This window comes from Pinus tabuliformis, chromosome 2_1 (assembly GCF_031772625.1).
Source record: "Pinus tabuliformis cultivar Carrire ecotype Pingquan chromosome 2_1, CPIR1, whole genome shotgun sequence".
NCBI classification, from domain to species: Eukaryota; Viridiplantae; Streptophyta; class Pinopsida; order Pinales; family Pinaceae; genus Pinus; species Pinus tabuliformis.
The window spans coordinates 573422625-573442274 of record NC_142299.1 but is presented as its reverse complement, the minus strand read 5'-3'; the positions used below and the strand labels follow the sequence as shown (position 1 = coordinate 573442274).

The 19650-nt window shown below is 38.5% G+C and overlaps 1 pseudogene; it reads left to right on the top strand.

The window, feature by feature from the left end:
• Positions 1–286, top strand: part of LOC149201754 (uncharacterized) — a 99833-nt pseudogene extending 99547 nt beyond the window's left edge.
• Positions 287–19650: the final 19364 nt, after the last annotated feature.

Below are 19650 nucleotides of genomic sequence, written 5' to 3'. Positions count from 1 at the left end.
AATCCTTAAATTGAAATCTTTAACCTAGTGAGAGAGCCCTCTCAGGTTGAGGAGGCTAAGCCTCAGCCAAAAGTTTGTTTTGAAATAGTTACTCAAAGTCTTCCTGATTATCAGCCTATTAGGGACTGATTTTGTGATAACAGATTATCGAAAGCATGTGGGGTTGTCTTTGGAGACTCAGGGATTCCCTAATACAGTGAACTGAGAAAACTTTCCATCCATTATAGTCTCCCCAGGAGAGGTTTACAACCATACAATGGTATTTAAGTTTTCAGTCCATAGTTAGAATGGATACGTTATTAGATATAGAAAGTACAAAATAAAGTTTTCCATAAAGCTGAATATTTAAAAAAACTATGAAATTTTTTAAAGGAAAACATAGGATGTGCTTTTTATGATGAGACTTGGATATCCTTCATCTGTTTTTTACTCGTTCTTTATGTGCTCTTCTTTGGAGAGTATGTGAAATGGAATTGTTTCCTTTATTGTGACTATGTCTAATGACATGGAAGTGTTTTTGCTTATTTGAATATGCATTTGTAGTTTTTTTCATTACCCTAGACGAAAATCAGGTTTTTATTCGGTTGGGATGTGCACTTTGAATTCCCTTATTGAAAAATGGAGTAAAACGACGATATTGCAAAATTACATTCATTTATGGAATGATCTATATTTGAACACTAAAAATTAATGCATTATGATGTGTATTGTTGGATCAAGATTATGGAAGCTTCTGGTCCAATCTCTGTACATATGTTTAAGGTCCCCTACGCCTTGATGGCAGCCTACAGGTCACGTGGAGTGCAAATTGTATGACTCACCAACATGACCATTAGCCTTAGCTTATGTGCTCTTTACATATCCTTCTAAATTTCTTCATGGAAAACCACTGAGCTGCTTTTTTCCTCAAGGAATTAATCTTAAAGGAAGACTGCAATTTGACCTTGTTGTTTTAATACTTCTTACAATTTTATATTTTCATAATGAAGCATTGCTTGATCTTAAGGATTTCATTTTGTTCTGTCAAAATTATGTTGAAACTTGAAATTAATTCAGTTCCATTTTTAGCTCTCATCAGCCATGTATAATCATGAATAGTGATTTTTTATTTTTTCAATAAACGTTGTTATATTATTATGGTCAATGCACATGCATACTCTGGAACTTTTTCTGCAATCTGAATAATGGCATCTGATTCTGACGGAATTAATCAATTTGGAATTTGATTGAAATGTTTATTCAAACAACACCTCCCACACAACAGCAAGTTTATGCTCTTTCACGTGTATGACCTCCAGAGGAGATTTGCAATCTCTTTTGGGACCTTGGGTATGGAGTGTTAAGTATAATTTGTTTTTTGAAATTTAAATCTGTTGTCTTTTTGTGGCTGAAAATGACATATTTATATTACTTTAAAAAAAAAAAACAAAATGGGTAGTCAATTTTGTTGAATGTAGCATATTGTAGTTTATTTTGGAGGAATGGAGAGTGGAGGTTTCTTGATACAGAAGTTTTTTTTGAACGTCAAGTTTTTTTATGTACTCTTTCTTATACTACAATTTTAAGACGTTTATTTTATGAAATATGGTACAATTGCTAATTATTTTATATTAACTAAATCTTAAAACAAAGAAATCTGAAATTCTAATATTTGAAATTTCCAAAAACAATCTGAAAAACACCAAAATGGTAAGTGAGCAAAAACGGGAAAACCCTGCACACACAAATCTGTCAAATATGATCAATAAAGTAATTTCAATATTAAATTTAATAATAGTTAGTTTCCTGAATCACAATCCTATTAATAAAACCCAGAAGAGTGATTACAATGAGGGCAACATATGAAAAATATATTGTTACAGACGAGACAATTAATGGAGTCAGATGTTGCACTCCGCATTTGTCATGAGTACTACTTCACTACTTAGCATTAAAAACAAATGATAAGTGTACTTGTGTTGGGTTTATTTATTTTCAATTTACAACTACAGTTTCCTCAACAGATACAACGCCCTTACACGAAACATATTCATAAATATCGTGATGTTTCAGTCAGATTATCAGCTGCTGCTCTTCTTCCCCGTTGATTCCAGAACGTCCAGATGTTCATCTCTTTGATTGCGAGAAGCACCACCATTGTCTTTCGCTCAGGGACTCCTTGAAAGGACTGTATGTTCATTTTCAGGTTAAGTTAGCATCGATTCATTTTAATGGAAAGATTTTAAAGCTCTATTGTATATGTTTTCATATTAAGTTAGTATAGATTCTTAAAGTTACAAATCTTATTATAAATTTATTTATTTATTTATTTATTTTTAATTTATTCTGAAGAGAAAAATCATGATCTTTCATTTATGTAAGAAAAATTATATGTAGTAGATGCCCTAAAACATATGCGTTATCTGTATCATCAGTCTATAGTTTTATACATATTTTGGGATAGCAAAAACTTGACCTTTCTAGCCATTTTCAAAAAATAATACTATCTGTTTTGGGATAGCAGAAAAAAAAATATACAAATTCCAGATCTCTGTATAATAAAAAAAACATCGGTCGCAGCTGCATAGCAGTTTATGGCCGATCCACCCTGTGGTAGTCCTGGTCTATGTAGGGTCTATGATAGACCTCTGTGTCCCGTTGATCGCTGATTATCCACATGAGTCATCATTTAAAATATTTTGAAAAGAAATGGCATAGCATTGATTTATTGCATTGAACCAGTTTATAATGATTTGGGAGTCTCCAAAGATCTGAACAGAAATGTAGTTGTGCGCAAGGGTGAAATGCAACAAGAATCAGAGTGTAAGGAGCTCGGCAAAATTATTAGTTCCTTCGCCCAGGCCAAGCTTGACTTTGTAATGGTGTTGTTATCAATATAACCATATCTTGTTATAGTGCGAGTGTGTGGTGGCACGTTGTTGGTGTACATGCACTTAGACTAGCTGTGTTGGTGTACATGCACCTAGATTAGCTCCAGTTAACTTATTGCTTGCATGTGGCACATGTACACATTAACATAAGATAAAGCACACTTAGCTTTAGTTAGCTTTAGTTAGCTTTAGTTATTGCATGTACAACTAAGCTTAACTTAGTTGCTTTTATGTATTTATTCTAAAACTAATATTGTAGAATCAATCTTTCATTCTTTTCTCAATTCTTGCTCGCTTCTTTCCTTCTCTTGCAAGCTTGTTTATTGTTTTGCAGATCTAGATCTGTGTATCTTAAAAATCTTACATGGTATCAGAGCACAGGGATTTGTAATCAGTGCACAAGCAATTTTATTTGCAGGTTCAGAAGATTGAAGCAACAACAAAGAATGGAGTCTAAATTGGAGTTTCCACAATCGGCAATTCTCACTCCATATAATTATTTCGAATGGAAGCCAAAGATTCAACTTCATCTCAGAAGTAGAGGCTTATTTTGAATAACCATGGAAACGGAAGTTGAACCAACATCGGAAATGGAGAAAACAAGATATTTCAATCGCATGGACGAGGCCTTCGGCATCCTATGTTTATCTATTTCTCCGGAACTGCTATTTCATGTTGAATCATGTTCAACTCCAAATGAAGTATGGAAAATTTTGGAAGGATTGTTTGGAAAACAGGATGAAATGCAAGGTCACATTCTCGAAAATGAGTTAAACTCATTAGATCCGAGAAACTTTGAGAACATTCAAGATTTTTTCACAAGGTATAAAGCCTTGTTGGTTCAGCTGAAAGGATGCGGGATCAACAAATCCAAGCAAGAAAATCAGTTGATTCTTTCCATTTTATCAAAACTTGGTCCAGAGTATGCAGTATTCGTCTCTACATTCCACACAGTCAGATCTGCAACTGGTGCAGCTTGAAAGATGCCCTCACTGGATTCTTTTATTCAGTCTTTGATGCATGAGCAAGATAAGCTCATCAAAATGGGCACACTTAAAAATTCCAAAGCGCATGCACTTACTGTGCATGCAAAAGGAAAGGCAAATTCCAAAGACCATCAGAAAGGAAAAGGGAAGAAGGATCTTGATCCAAGAAAGGGAGGACATCCCAAACCCCCTGATGGATCATCTGGCTCAAAGGAAAGGAAAGGAACGAAAGGGCAATCAATGTGCAATTATTGCCACCGTGGTTTTCATCTTGAATCTGCATGCATGAAGAAGACTATAGATCTTATGGCGCAGACACTCCAGCAACACAATCTTGGAGACCACATTCCTGAGAATGCTAAGAAGAAGTCTGGAGAAAAAGCACCAGATCCAAGAGGTAACGGGCATGCTTTGATTGCTCTTCATTCTGCACCACAAGAATGGATCATCGATTCAGGAGCTTCACATCATATGGCTTCTTCAAAGGAATCATTTTCTTCTCTACATGCATACTCAGGTCCTCCCATTCTCATGGGGGATAATTCTGCAGTGGCAGCAACTGGACAAGGAAGAGTGCAATTCGAAGATGGAAGTTTTGAAAATGTCTTGCATATTCCAAGGCTTTTTGTGAATCTTCTTTCAGTGTATCAGATGACACACACAGGCAGCGGAAGGAAAGTGGAATTTACCCTAGATTCCGTGAGCATTTATGACATGCAAACCAATTTGAAGATTGCATCTGGCAAGGTAAATGATCAATCTCGTCTGTATACATTTTCTGATTTTGTTCCTCAATCAGATTTTATTTTGCTACTTACGCATGCAAATGAAGAAAGTAGGATTTGGCACGAGAGATTTGGGCACTTGAATTTCAGATATATGCAACAGCTTAGTAAGCAAGGGATGGTCAAAGGATTGCCAACCATTGAATTTTCAGATGGTGTTTGTAATGGATGTGCTCTTGGAAAGCATCCACAAGAAAAATTCGAGAAGGGGCATGCATGGAGAGCCTCTTCACCTTTGGAACTTGTACACAGTGATCTCATGGGTCCATTTCTGGTGCTTTCAATGAGCAAAGCAAGATATGTGTTGTCATTTATAGATGATTACACGAGATTCACTTGGGTTTACTTCTTGAAACTCAAGTCTGAAGTTTTTCAACATCTAAAGATTTTCAAAGCGCATGCGGAAAATCAGTCTGGAAAACGCATCAAAATACTCCGCACAGATAATGGGACGGAATATGTCAACAAAGATATCAAGAATCTTTGTGATGAAGCAGGCATACAGTTGCAGCATACAGTTCCTTACACTCCACAGCAAAATGGCGTGGCTGAAAGGAAAAATCGATCTTTGAAAGAGATGGCTAATTGCATGTTGCATGCAAGATCTCTTCCGTCGAAATTGTGGGCCGAAGCTATTAATTGTGCCTCATACATCCAGAACATATCTCCTCATAAATCTGTTACTGGAAAAACACCTTTTGAGGCTTGGACTGGCATGCAACCTGAAGTTAGTCATTTCCGCATTTTTAGATCTCGAGCATGGGCCCGCATTCCTCCAGAGAAGAGAAAGGCATTGGAACCTCAAAGCAAAGCATGCATGTTTGTTGGATATTCTGATGAAGTCAAAGGGTAAATATTGCTTGATATCCACACTGAAGAGCTCTTTATTGAAAGGAGTGTAAAGTTTGATGAAGATATTTCGCATGCACCAGTAGATGAACTTGTTACCAAATTTTCATCACCACTCATTGATGAGTATGCAGATGAAACTTCAGACCAGCATTCTGATGAAGATGAGTCTTTTTCTGTGACCCCTGTTAGACCACCAGTTGTTGAACATCGAGATCATACTTCTGCATGTAGTTCGGAAGATTCTCGACCACCTTCAACACAAAAATGGCGCAGCATGAGTGATATCCTTGATGATCCTGCCTCTATCCCTCTGTTTGAGGAAGATCCGCAAGCACTCTTAGCTATGGAGCCATCCATGCCCATGCATGCTTATCTGATGCATGGATCTGATCCACAAACTTATGCAGAAGCAAATGGGCATCCTGAATGGGAAGCCGCCATGGATGAGGAATATAACTCTCTCATTGAGAACCAGACTTGGGATTTGGTTCCGCTACCTTCAAATTGCAAACTTGTGAGATGCAAGTGGGTTTACCGGACCAAGAAAGCATCAAATGGCCAAGTTAGTCGATATAAGGCACGATTGGTAGCAAAAGGTTTTCAGCAAGTACATGGTGTTGACTATGATGAGACTTTTGCTCCAGTGGCAAAAATGTATTCCATTCGGCGAGCTCTCTCCATTGCAGCAGCAAGAGGATGGGAGGTGCATCATATGGATGTGAAGGATGCCTTTCTTCATGGTGATCTCGAGGAGGAAATCTACATGGAGCAGCCACCGGGATACATGCAAAATTCATCTCTGGTATGTAAACTAAAGAAGTCTCTCTATGGCCTCAAGCAGGCACCTAGAGCATGGTATGCAAAGATGGATTCTTATTTGTTATCTCAAAATTTTGTGCGCTGCAAATCTGATTCCAATGTTTATTTTCTGAAGAAAATTGACTCCTTGTTGATCATAGTACTCTACGTAGATGATCTTTTGATAACGGGTAGTTCAGCTTCTGTCATTACTAACGTCAAAACTGCATTGCATAAGCAGTTTTCTATGACAGACATGGGCTTGCTAAATTTCTTCCTTGGACTAGAGATCCATCAGCGTGATTCTGGCATTACCATTTCTCAACCAAAATATGCCAGAGATCTTTTGGCACGATTTCACATGAGTGACTGCAAGCCAACAGCCACACCTTTCTTATCAGGGATAAAGCTTGAGAATGGCAAAGACACACCATTGGTTGATTGCACATTGTATCGCTAGCTTGTGGGAAGTCTTCTTTATCTCACTCACTCTCGTCCTAATCTCTCCTATGCTGTCGGAGCAGTTTCCAGATACATGCAGGAGCCACATGAGTTACACTGGAATGCTGCAAAGCGCATCCTTCGATATGTCCAGGGGACAATCACCTATGGGATTCATTATGCAGCCAATTGTTCTTTGAATCTCATCGGGTTCACAGATTCAGACTGGGCTGGCGACACCATTGATCACAAGTCTACTTCCGGTTATGTACTTAGTTTGGGATCGGGCCCAATTTGTTGGTCAAGTAAGAAGCAGGCTGCCATTGCTTTATCATCAGCAGAGGCCGAGTATAGAGGAGCAATCAATGCCACTATTCAGGCAATTTGGCTACAACATTTCCTATCTGAGCTTGGGATTAGTGTCCATCATCCAACTGTCATCTGGTGCAATAATCAAAGTACGCTAAAGTTTTGCAGAGATCCAGTGTAGCGGCAGCGTACCAAACACATCGAGATCCACATGCACTTCATTAGAGAACTCATTCATGATGGGATCATCGATCTTCAGTACTGTCCTAGTTCCGAGCAGATTGCTGACATCTTCACCAAGACTTTCACTGAGCAGAAGTTTCGATTCCTGCGAGATCGTCTCGGGGTGAAGGACACGACTGCCTAGCAGTTGTTTTTTCTCTACTTTTGCATTATATTTTGAGGGGGGGTTTTCTTCCCACTGGGTTTTCCCTTTTTCCTCCTTTTTATGCATTGTATATGGGTACTTAAAATGGCCGTGTTGCCGGGACTCATTCATTTTGCATCACACTCACCTAAGTTATGCTTAAGGGGGGGTGTTGGTGTACATGCACTTAGACTAGCTGTGTTGGTGTACATGCACCTAGATTAGCTCCTGTTAACTTATTGCTTGCATGTGGCACATGTACACATTAACATAAGATAAAGCACACTTAGCTTTAGTTAGCTTTAGTTATTGCATGTACAACTAAGCTTAACTTAGTTGCTTTTATGTATTTATTCTAAAACTAATATTGTAGAATCAATCTTTCATTCTTTTCTCAATTCTTGCTCGCTTCCTTCCTTCTCTTGCAAGCTTGTTTATTGTTTTGCAGATCTAGATCTGTGTATCTCAAAAATCTTACACACGTCCTCAGGGACATCATGGAAGGTGGACAATACCTGAGCTGTGAGCAATTGCCAGATGATAGGTTGATTGCTGAAGATGTAGTGGTTTCGCCCAAGCCAAAAAGACCAGCAGAGTATAAGGGGAAGGCATTGGTCTTTTGCCTTTTGATGGGCTATGGTCCAGCTGTTCCAAGCTTGTATAAGAGATGGTCCCTGCCATGTGTTTCTAATGGAGAGCTAAATCTATTTTTATGTTAAGTGAGTATGGGTTTATTTTAATGGAATCTTATTATAAATCCATTTTCATAGTCGGTTGGATTGCATAATTTGGAATAAATATTTCAAAATTTATTAGAAGTCAAATAGTTTATTCATATCCATCAAATTCAAATTACAGATAAGTAAATTAAATTTTTTTAGAGTTGGAAATTTAATTGAAAATTGTAAATGAAATATATGCTAAGTTCGCTGATCAAAAAACACTATACCAACGATCCATTGAAATAATGAAATTTAGACTTAAATTTAAAGAAAAACAGTCAATTAGTATAAGGATATAATAAAATCTAGATCTTGAGATCATTATATTATACTTTTTTTCTTTAACAAAAAATTACTTAATTTAATTTATGGTACATCTCTTAATATTTAAAAAAAATTAGAGGTTAAGAAAAGTTAAATTTCTGAAATACTTTAAAATCTATAATCAAAATAACTTAGTCAATATAAAAATTTGGAAATTTCCAAATTAACAGGTAATTATTTGATTTCTAAATATTCCAAAATTTACAATCTAAATAACCACCAAAACATTGTCAATCTCAAAACTTGAAAATATCAAAGTTGTAATGTCAATAAGCAATACAACTTACCTAGGTTCCCTGCAATTATCATTAATTAATTGTACTTGTTATACTATAACGGATAGGTTAATTTTGAATGTAATGCCTACTAAATACCTTGCCATCTTTCCCACTTAATTGAAGGAAGACGAGGAGGCTTTTCACTGGTAATTCTCTCATTATCTATGCTTGTGGCCTATTATAAAAGCATGTTTTTGTAAATAGAAATAAAATTAGAAATAGATAGTTCCTAAACCAATTTATGTATGGGACGGCAAAGAGAATATAAAAACTAACATTTTTGACCATCTGCTCATCACTCTACTTTGGAGAAGGGACGAGGTGTGGTTGGGATGTTCTATAAATTCAATAGGGTATGATTCGTAGATGAAGATTTTAACATTTCGATCCGGGATTTCTGGAACCGCCACAGGACCGACGAAAACTTTCCTATGAACCGCCACAGGGCCTACGAAAACTCTCCCATGCTGGCCATCCACAACAAACTTCATGCCCTCGCCTTAAAAGCGGAAGTAAAGAAGTGGGAGAGAAGGAAAAGAAAAAAACGATATATGTACATGGAACTGGCAGAAATTAAAATGCAATTGCAAAAACTGGCAAGGATTTGGATGCTGAGAATCTTTCCCGGACCTTATTAGAAGCATTAAGGATTTGGAGGATAGAAAACAAAAAATCCTTCATATACAAGAAGTTATATGGAAATTGAAAAGCGGGGAACTGTGATCAAAGAAGGGGATTAAAATACAACAAAAAATTCACATATATGCTAACTACAGAAGGTAAATAAACTCCATCTGTAATATAAAAAATGCATATGGAAACATATTACATTCCCTGGCTGAGACCCAAAATGCGGCCTTAAATTTCTTCAAGGAAGCCTACAAATGGGATTGAGAATCAAATATGGGGATCAGATTCATATCCCAATATGTTCGTTGCAGAGACGAATGAGGAGTTATATAAACAGATCAATCTCGAGGTACATTCTATCCTAAAATCTTTTATGAAAGATAAATGCCCGGACCAGATGGATGGACACTTGAGTTTTACGTTACCAGAAACGGGCCGTTGCCACCGTTCCCCGTAAAAAACGTATAAGAAACGAGACTAGATGGAAACGTTGTTTTTTACGGTCATTTTAGTTAACGGGTGCATATAGTTTATGGGAAATCTTTTACATGTCGTAGTTCCTTCTTTGCAGGTTGTTCTAAGCCCTGTATTTTCACTCTTTATTGTAGAGTTCATGCATGTATTCATTCAATAACCTAGAAGCCCATGCAAGTGTACGGAAAGTCTATCATTTCTGTACTATTGTTTTTTTAGTTGATTTGTTTTCCTTTAACATGTGTATTGTTAAAATTCATAGTTTAAACACTATTCTATATGTGGCTCAAGAAGTTCACATTTAATTGCAAATTCTATTTATTGTTTATATATATAATCATTTGGATTTTTTTAAGGAAATAATAATTAGCCTAAGGCCCAAAATGCATAAAAATGTATACAACATAAGAATGTATATATTTAATAGTCGATTTGCTAACCATCAGTTTGGTATTCAAATTATTTAGTTTTTAATAAAATTTGGGCGTTGAAACTGTATTGAAAATTGAAACTAACTCTGTACTTTGCATTTTTATTTTCATTTTCTCTCTCCTTGTTTCTTGAGTGCGAAACCTCCAAACTCTGTTTCTCGTACCGTTGTCGTTTCTCGTTTCGTTCCCCGTTTCTGGTAACATAGCTTAAGTTCTTCCTGCATTTTTTTGATTTGATTGGGCCGGACTTGGTGAGCATGGTAGAAGAATCCAGATGGGAAGGACGCATCCTGGGGGCTATCAAATCTACTTTCATTGCCCTCATACCAAAAAGTAATGCACTGATCTCTTTCACCGATTACCAACCTATCTCTCTCTGCAATCTAGTATACAAGCTTATATCTAAGATCATTGCTATCAAGATAAAACATTCCTTGTCCTCCCATATCTCTCCTGAACAATACAGATTCTAGCCGTACATATTAATACATGATGCGGTGGCCACGGCACAGGAATGCATCCATTCCATCCACACAAGGAAAATGGAAGCAATTTTCATGAAGATAGACTTACAAAAAGCATTTGATTGTGTCGACTAAGCATTCCTCCACATAATTCTACATAAGATTGGGCTGGAGACAAGAAATATTTAGTGGATCATGGCCTATGTCACTTCTGTTAAATATGTTGTTATCATTAATGGATATCCCACTAAATTTTTTGGAGCTGGTAGGGGACTCTGACAAGGATGTTCACTGTCTCCCCTGCTATTTATTTTGATTATGGATGGGCTCAGCCACAAAATTAGACATGCCTGCTTGGAAGATGGTTTCTGTGGACTAGCATTCCACCGAGATATTAGAGTATCACATAGTTTCTTTGTGGATGACATTCTAGTTTTTGGCATGCCCTTGAGAAGGTATTGGGCTTCCTTATATCATATTTTTTTGTAGGTTTGGAAGTACCTCTGGACTGCTGAGAAACAAGGGGAAGTCCTTGTTATTATTCGCGGAGGGGAAGTAGGAGGATATTGAATATATAGCAAATATTTTTGGCGTTGATTCAATGCACATCAGTAATAGTTTAAAATACTTGGGTTACAGTATTAAGCCAAATAATTACAGAGTCAACGAGTGGTGGTGGATTGTTGAGAGATTCCATAAGAATATCCCAGGTTGGGAACACCAGTGTTTAACTCTTGGAGGTAGATTCATTCTCACACAATCGGTCTTGCAACAATTGGCGGTATATTGGGCTCATCTTTATTGCCTCCCTGCCAAGATTATATAAAAGACAAATAGTATTATGGCTAGATTTATATGGGATGGCTCAAGGAAAACTTTGACCTCACAAAACTTGATGATATCACTATTACTAAAAGGTTGGGTGGATGGGTATTATTGAATTTAAAACACTCTGGATGGGCTTTATTGATCAAGTGCCTATGGCGCGGAATTTTTGGGATTTGTATGCCGAGACATCATAAAATCGAAATATCTAAGAGACGCCAAGGTTGGATAGTGGATGAGAGATGGGCTCATTGGGTGTACACAGAGATCCACAATATGGATTAGTTTCAACAAGGTAAAAATTTGATTATTAAAGAGACAATTCAGGACATTTGGTTCAGGAGAGGAAATCATTTTGGGAAAACATTGCATACTCGGCTCTGATATTGAAAAGCACTACAATGTTTCATTGATCCATAGTCTCAACATGAGGGGGTACTTCTACCTGGCCCAAACTATAAAAACATGGCATGGTATCACTCTTATCTGGATGAGGGCGAAGAAATGGGACTATATGGAGGAAACATTAAGAGATGGTAATGCTTGACCAATGAACTACGCAGAGTAGGTATCTACAAAAATGAGGTGGGGACAAAATTGGATGGAATGGGAAGTTATACAAAGGTACAATAATTGTAACAGATACATATTTATACATTTTCTACACCACACACAACATTCAGAACACTACCTTGTTTATCAAATTCTAGAATGTACAGGTCTAATACAAGATGATCCTATTTACTTAGCTGACATGGAGGAATAAAAATTTAACTTAGGAAAACTTGAGGAAGGAGGGCATCCATGGACTTGGCTTATGTGCTTTTTGCAAAATGCAAGAGGAGAATAACATGCATATTTTTCTGCATTGCTCATGGGTTGTACAGGTATGGAACAGGACCCTTGATATTTTAACTTACAGGCACAATGCACAGGACACTATTGAAGCATGCGTAATATGGTGGAGCTAGAGGTATCACACGATAAGGATTGTTCCCATTGTAATTTTCTAGGAATTGTGGAGAGCCAGGAACTTCATCATTTTCGATGGCAAAATCCTTAATTACAATAATGTCATCAATAACATCATTTATTGGTTGGGCCGTCTTTTTCATACTAATCCAATGCATAAGAATGTATTACATAAAAAAAGCGCCCCAAATCGATCTTTCCTTGTAGGTTTTCTTCGATGGAGCATCATAGGATGGGAGATGTGGATGTGGAGCTTGGATTCTCATGGACTACAAAATTCACTGGTCTCAAGGCCTTGGAACAAATATGAGAGCAGAAGTGATTCCTTGATGGGGCTTAATGTGATTTGCTAGCTTCCGTAACATTCCCAGAATACAGGTTTAAGTGAATTCTTTGGCCATAATCAACCATGTAATGGGCATGGCCTCCGTAACACACCGGAAACTACAAGAATGCCTTCAGAATATTGATTTTCACCAGAGCTGTTGGAGATTTTTCTGGTAAAATCCCAAAAACAAGCAAACAAACTGCACACAGAGACAATGCTCTGTTTTTTTTTTTTTTCTCCAGGATCTTTTGCACTGGGAAGTTTAAATTTTTTTTCTGAGAACAGAGTATTACACACCCATAAAAAGATTTGTATTCATTAAAATATAATGCCTGATACAACATTCATCCTCTTTCACTCAGAGGGATTTACCACATTTTACATATACTGCTGTAAAAATGACTTTTACATATGCTTGCTCAAAAAAACATTATATGCTCCTGCACATTACAAAATTTCACAAATATTTTCAATAATACAATATAAACCTGTTAAAAATTCTCCTCTGCTTCTTTTACGCACTGCGGTGTGATTCATTTTCCTCACATACAATACCAAAACTGGGACTCATCCTACGCTGCTGCGTTTCACCGTTTTCTTCGCATTACAAAAAGTCAACACATGACAAAAGAAACATATGCAACAAAATAAAAAAAATTACATGCGTTTACTACCCCATAACGAAAAAACGTTATAATTAAAAGTTTCGACCAACCTTTTACCTATCACAATAACTTTGCATTAAATACTTTTACAGCGGTCAAACAAAAACTTTTACGCCACGTTAAAATTTATTTGCTGCAGGTTTGTGAAGTCCGACAACCGTTGATTTGCTCTCATAGAATCGAACGGTTGAGATGGATTTCGGAATACCTTTGCTCTCATGGAATCGAACGGTTGAGGTGGATTTCGGAATACCTTTGTTTGCGGAACGTTACGTTCGATGGAGCAATGGTTTCGTAGAAGGTACAGAAGACGCGTGGAGACATTTCATTGCATCGGAGTCGATTGGACGGAAACAGCTTACTGATCAAAGGTGGTCCCATATGCTCTGGTGGTTTTGCTGAAGCGGTTTTGGCAAATTAAATGCTGCTTCACGGGTTAACTCATGCGCGGTTGAAATTACATTTTCAACAAAAGCTCCTTTCAGCAGATTCAATTCCAGCACATCCATCGTGAGTTCAATACAATGGCAAGACAATACGTCCAAACAAACTAGGCATCGTCAACCCCTGGCAACATGTACATCACTCTCGAGATTAGCAGTTCTCAAATGGACGTTGGCTCCCTTCCCTTGCCTGGTTAACATTTTCTGGATACAGATCCTCCGACCTTTTGATCCATGGTTGTCACTGTTAATTTTTGCGGTTTTTTACTTCTGCGTATTTAGACGTTGTATATGTTTTACATCTTTTCTTGTGTGGAAATGTTCTCCTCTGACTGGCACTTTCAGCATTATATTGATTGAAACACATGATTTCACCCTGGTTGCTATAGACTTTTTCACTATCTCTATCATATATTGGACTAGAATAATAAATATCTATGAACAATATATACTGGTTACCGTTTCCAATTTATAAAAACCAACTATTTTTCTCACTCAAAAAGAAACACAGGTTTATTGCTTAAACGATGAACCGGTAAATTGAAACTCTCCATTTCAGAAATGTACGAACAATGGATGATTAAAAACCAAGTCTCATAAATCATTTTTTGAGTAAAAGAAAACTAAAAAATGATTTCAAAATCTTTGATGTTCTTCATTGGATAATGTGTAAGACTAAAAATATTCTGATGAAAATAAATTTTAATTATTTATTTAATAAAAAATAAAATTTTCCAACTCCAATTACAATATAAATTATAATAATAATTTAAAATAAATTTATAATTTAATTAATATATACGATTTTAACAAAATAAATTATATTATAATATCTATTATATAATAATATTTATAAACATTTGCTAATCAGTTTAATTTATATGGTTAACTTAATTACATATTATTCAATAGTTATACACCTTATTCATATAATTAAATTGTTATAGTTTTCCATCCTCTTGGGGTTGGGTAAATACATGAAGAAATATTTGTGTCTGTTTTTACCGGGTAGATGCCTCTAACCTCACTTTATTCATTAGAGCAACATCCTTATGGCAGGCAATAACGTCCGGGACAGGATGGAGGTTATAAGTAATAAGATATTTAAGTTATTGAATTAAAATTTTTGTGATATTACATATTTGTCAATGTGTTAGGAATCAACCAGTGTAATTTGTCCTCAAAATAAATTGAAAAATCAAATCCAAATATCAGGCTTTACACCAAAAAAGCAAGTAACTGATTTGCAACAACAAGCTTCCTCCAACATATTGCCTGTAAATAATTCAATGCTTCGAAAAATTGAATTGTGAAAAATCATACTTGGGCAGGAAAGGAGGTGGCACGCCCCCTAGCCTACGGTGGTCTTTCAACCGTGCCGGCGAGGTGCGGCACCACCGAACACTTTCTTTTCACCAATACTCGTGCACATGGACTACGCCTAATTCACTTGTCCTTAGTTTGTGTTTCGCAACCAAGTAAAATGCATTTATCCTTTATACTTAATGAAGCCCATACTCATTCATTATCCATATGCAATTAACCAAGAATATCAACAATTGCAAACAAGTATAAAGGGAGGGGCAACTCCCGAACAGTCTGCCCAACAATAATATATTATAACAGTTCTTCAATAATACATCATCAAGTATACTTGGCAAAACTCCAAGTCTATACTTAGAATAATTTACAACTAAGGCAAAGATAGCCTTTACAATACATGTGCCAACCTCATACGGTAGGAGGGTGCTCACCCGAGACACCAAGAACTCCTCCTTTTAGTTCTGCACAATTCCACCTCAAAACCGTACCTCTGCACCTACACTTGTCTCCCGGTAAAACTGCGCATTTCTACGGTAGAGCGCATGAGTTATGCGCACTCTACTCTATTTCTGCGCCTCCCTTTTACCCCTATCCAATGCGTAGAGAGAGATGCGAAGTTGTTGTGTTGCAAATGAGGCTCTGCGTTCACATATATATACGCTAGCCTGCTCAAGTGTAAGGGGTGTCCAGCCTTAAGGCCGACCCCCTAAACTCTGTCATAACGCCCACACTTTAACTAAAGTGTAAGTCGGCTTTGCCAATGTGCAAGCCTTCCAACGCCAAGGTATAAAGCCTTTCGCTCCACTTCATTTTCGCACTAAGTATCGTCGCACTTAGCTCCAAACGTCGCATATTAATGTTGCATATCGTCGCATAAGGTTCGGATGACCGTCACATAAGAGCGCCCGCCCGTCGCACCGTCCGCTCGCTCGTCGTGCACGGAGCGCCCGCCCGTCGTGCAAGGAGCGCCTGTCCGTCGCGTGCCTGCCCGAGTCGCGAAGGTCTTACATCCTCCTCCACCTGAAATCGTTGTCGTCCTCGACAACATACCATCTCGGTAGCTCTCCACCAAGATCATCATCAACCATGACGTCGACTCTTCCACATAAGGCAAACATCCCTGCAACATATGTAGAATCCCATCTCCATCATGCTCCATCTTAGCAACCAATTGTCACCAAGATACTCCATACTAATGTATGTCATATATCAGATGTCCATGACCACCTTGTCACAATCTCCCCATGCTGCCTTCTACCATGGAAGGTTGATCCCTCCAACTCAAGCTACATGTCCACCGCAACAATGTGTCAAACTCCATCATATCATCATCACCATGTGCAAAACTGCCCATGCTACGCCAACAAGTGTTAACACACCTCAATCATGTGTTAACATCCTGTCTCAATATCTCAATCCATGATGACCAATCATCATGTGTCGTCCTCATGTGAACTACTGCCTTGATACTCCAACACAATGCCAACATATCTCTGTACACTACTAGTCCCCACGTTTGAACTAGTCGGGTGATCAGTCCAACTGTCACGCTCAAACTATGAGAATGCACATCCTCATGTCACCATCAGTCGGTTCTCAAAACATACTGCCACATCCTGAACTCGATCAAGAATCCATCCATGTAAGTAAACCCATGCTCAGGTCCATGAAGTAGTCCTCATCTCATCTGCAACATGCTCCATATAGCCAACCTGATGTCCATGACTCTAGTTGTCCATGATGTCCAATCCATGTAGACTCCATCTCAACCTTTGGTCATCTGCACCCAAGTTCTCATCTGTCATAAAGAAGCCTCCTCCAAGGCCCCTTGTAAAGTTGATGTGGTTCCTCCCTACCAAGGCCTCCACACCAACCTTCCTCCAAGGTCATCTATAGAGAAAGGAGGGCCAGGAAGTTTCCTCCCTGACTCTCATCCACCCATGTGTCAGATTGATGTTGTGTCCTTAGATATCTATGCACAGCTTCAATCTCCTCACATGTACATCCAAGCTCTCCTAGCTTGTTCTTTGTCAAGTGAAAATCATATATGCCCATAGCATACCTGCAAAAGTCCACTATCCCGGCAGGATCTCTACCCTCATAATCCTCATCAACCACTGCCTCTGAAGTAGCACTCGGGCTTCCTTCATTTGCAACTCCATTGTGAAGATCATCAGTAGAAGATGCTCCCACTAAGTGTCTCCATGTTCGTGAGGTCTCCTTCTTACTTCCTTCATCCTTCTTTCCAACTCTTGCAACGAAGTCAACAAGTTTCCTTTCCTTCGTTGTTTGAACCACACTCCCAAGTCCTCTTTGCTCCACATCCTCATGCTTCACATTCGGATCTTTGGGATACAAAGTCATAGAAGCCATCCTTGGTCTATACCCCAAGCAACTCCTTCTATTCATCGGTACCATCATGTTCTTCCCTTCAGCTGTGATCAAGAGAATGTCTCGGCTCACCATTGGTATGGCTTGTGAAAGCTCCATAAAGTCCAGCCCCAACACCATAGAATGATCATCCATGTCCACAACTCTCAAGTCCAACTTTCCGAACCATGATCCTACTTTCACCTGGGTGTCCTTCAATACACCATCAACAGCTCTGATGGAAGAGTTCACTGCTTTGAAAGCACTACATTCCCTCTCCATCTTTGCTTTCTTCCCAAAAGACTTTGCTGCTTTCCTGCTCACGAAGCTATGAGTAGCCCCCGTATCAACCAAAGCTGCAAATCTCTTGCCTTTCACGGTTACCTGCACAAAACTTAGCTTCAAGGAACCATCTTCCTTTATCGGTTTTGTCTTGCGCCTTATCTCAGCAACCTTCTTCAAGAATTCGACCTTAGAAGTGTCAATAGGCTCATGCTCCTTCTTGACATTCCTCTTAAGGTATCTTACTTCCTTGTTTGGTTCTTCTAGGGAACTCGGCCCTGGTCTAGCTTGACTTACTTCAAGCTTTCCTTCCACCGTGTTCTGCTCAAGTGCACCAACCAAGTGTCCATCGACCAAGTTCATGGAACTAAACTTCCGAATGTCCTCTGGATGTTCTCGGTAGTGAGTTCCCAACCTGTCAATGTAGTCGAGCTCTTCCTGCTCAATCATAACAACCTTCTTACCAAGAAGCTTCTTCTTTATCTCTTCCTCAATCTGCTTGATTTCGGCTTCCACCTTGGCACTTTCCTTCCTCAACTGGGCTCTTTCATCAAAGAGCTCTTGAAGACTAAGTCCACTTCGTTGGATCTCCTCATCAAGTTCATTGAGTTCAACATCTGTCGTATTTCTGCATTGGCTTCTGAGTTCTTCAAGTTCCCTTCTTAGTTCCGAACAACTCTCTCGAATCTTCATGTTCTCAGCTTGCATCACAACCCAATTAGAACTCCATTGACTCATGTGTTCCAATACTTCGTACCGGAGAGCCTTAACCGCATTATGGTCGGATTCACCTTCATCCACCATTACTGCCTTTTCAGCCTTCTCCATGTTCACCAAGTCACCTGCAAATAGAACCAACCCTTGTTCCACTTCGTGTGAAACGGTTTCCTTCACTTGCAGTACCTTGCCAAATTTCCAAGTGTGCCCACACTTGTACCTTGTCAAGCTTCTTCAACCCTGAATCAGCTTCAATGCTTCAATCATCAACCTGAACACGAACAAACCTTGCTCTGATACCACCTTCACTTCGGTGAAGGTGTGTAGCAACTACAACCTTCAATACCTGGATCAGCTGCTCTGATACCAACTGTCACGCCCCCTAGCCTACGGTGGTCTTTCAACCGTGCCGGTGAGGTGCGGCACCACCGAACACTTTCTTTTCACCAATACTCGTGCACATGGACTACGCCTAATTCACTTGTCCTTACTTAGTTTGTGTTTCGCAACCAAGTAAAATGCATTTATCCTTTATACTTAATGAAGCCCATACTCATTCATTATCCATATGCAATTAACCAAGAACATCAACAATTGCAAACAAGTATAAAGGGAGGGGCAACTCCCGAACAGTCTGCCCAACAATAATATATTATAACAGTTCTTCAATAATACATCATCAAGTATACTTGGCAAAACTCCAAGTCTATACTTAGAATAATTTACAACCAAGGCAAAGACAACATTTACAATACATGTGCCAACCTCATACGGTAGGAGGGTGCTCACCCGAGACACCAAGAACTCCTCCTTTTAGTTCTGCACAATTCCACCTCAAAACCGTACCTCTGCACCTACACTTGTCTCCCGGTAAAACTGCGCACTTCTACGGTAGAGCGCATGAGTTATGCGCACTCTACTCTATTTCTGCGCCTCCCTTTTACCCCTATCCAATGCGTAGAGAGAGATGAGAAGTTGTTGTGTTGCAAATGAG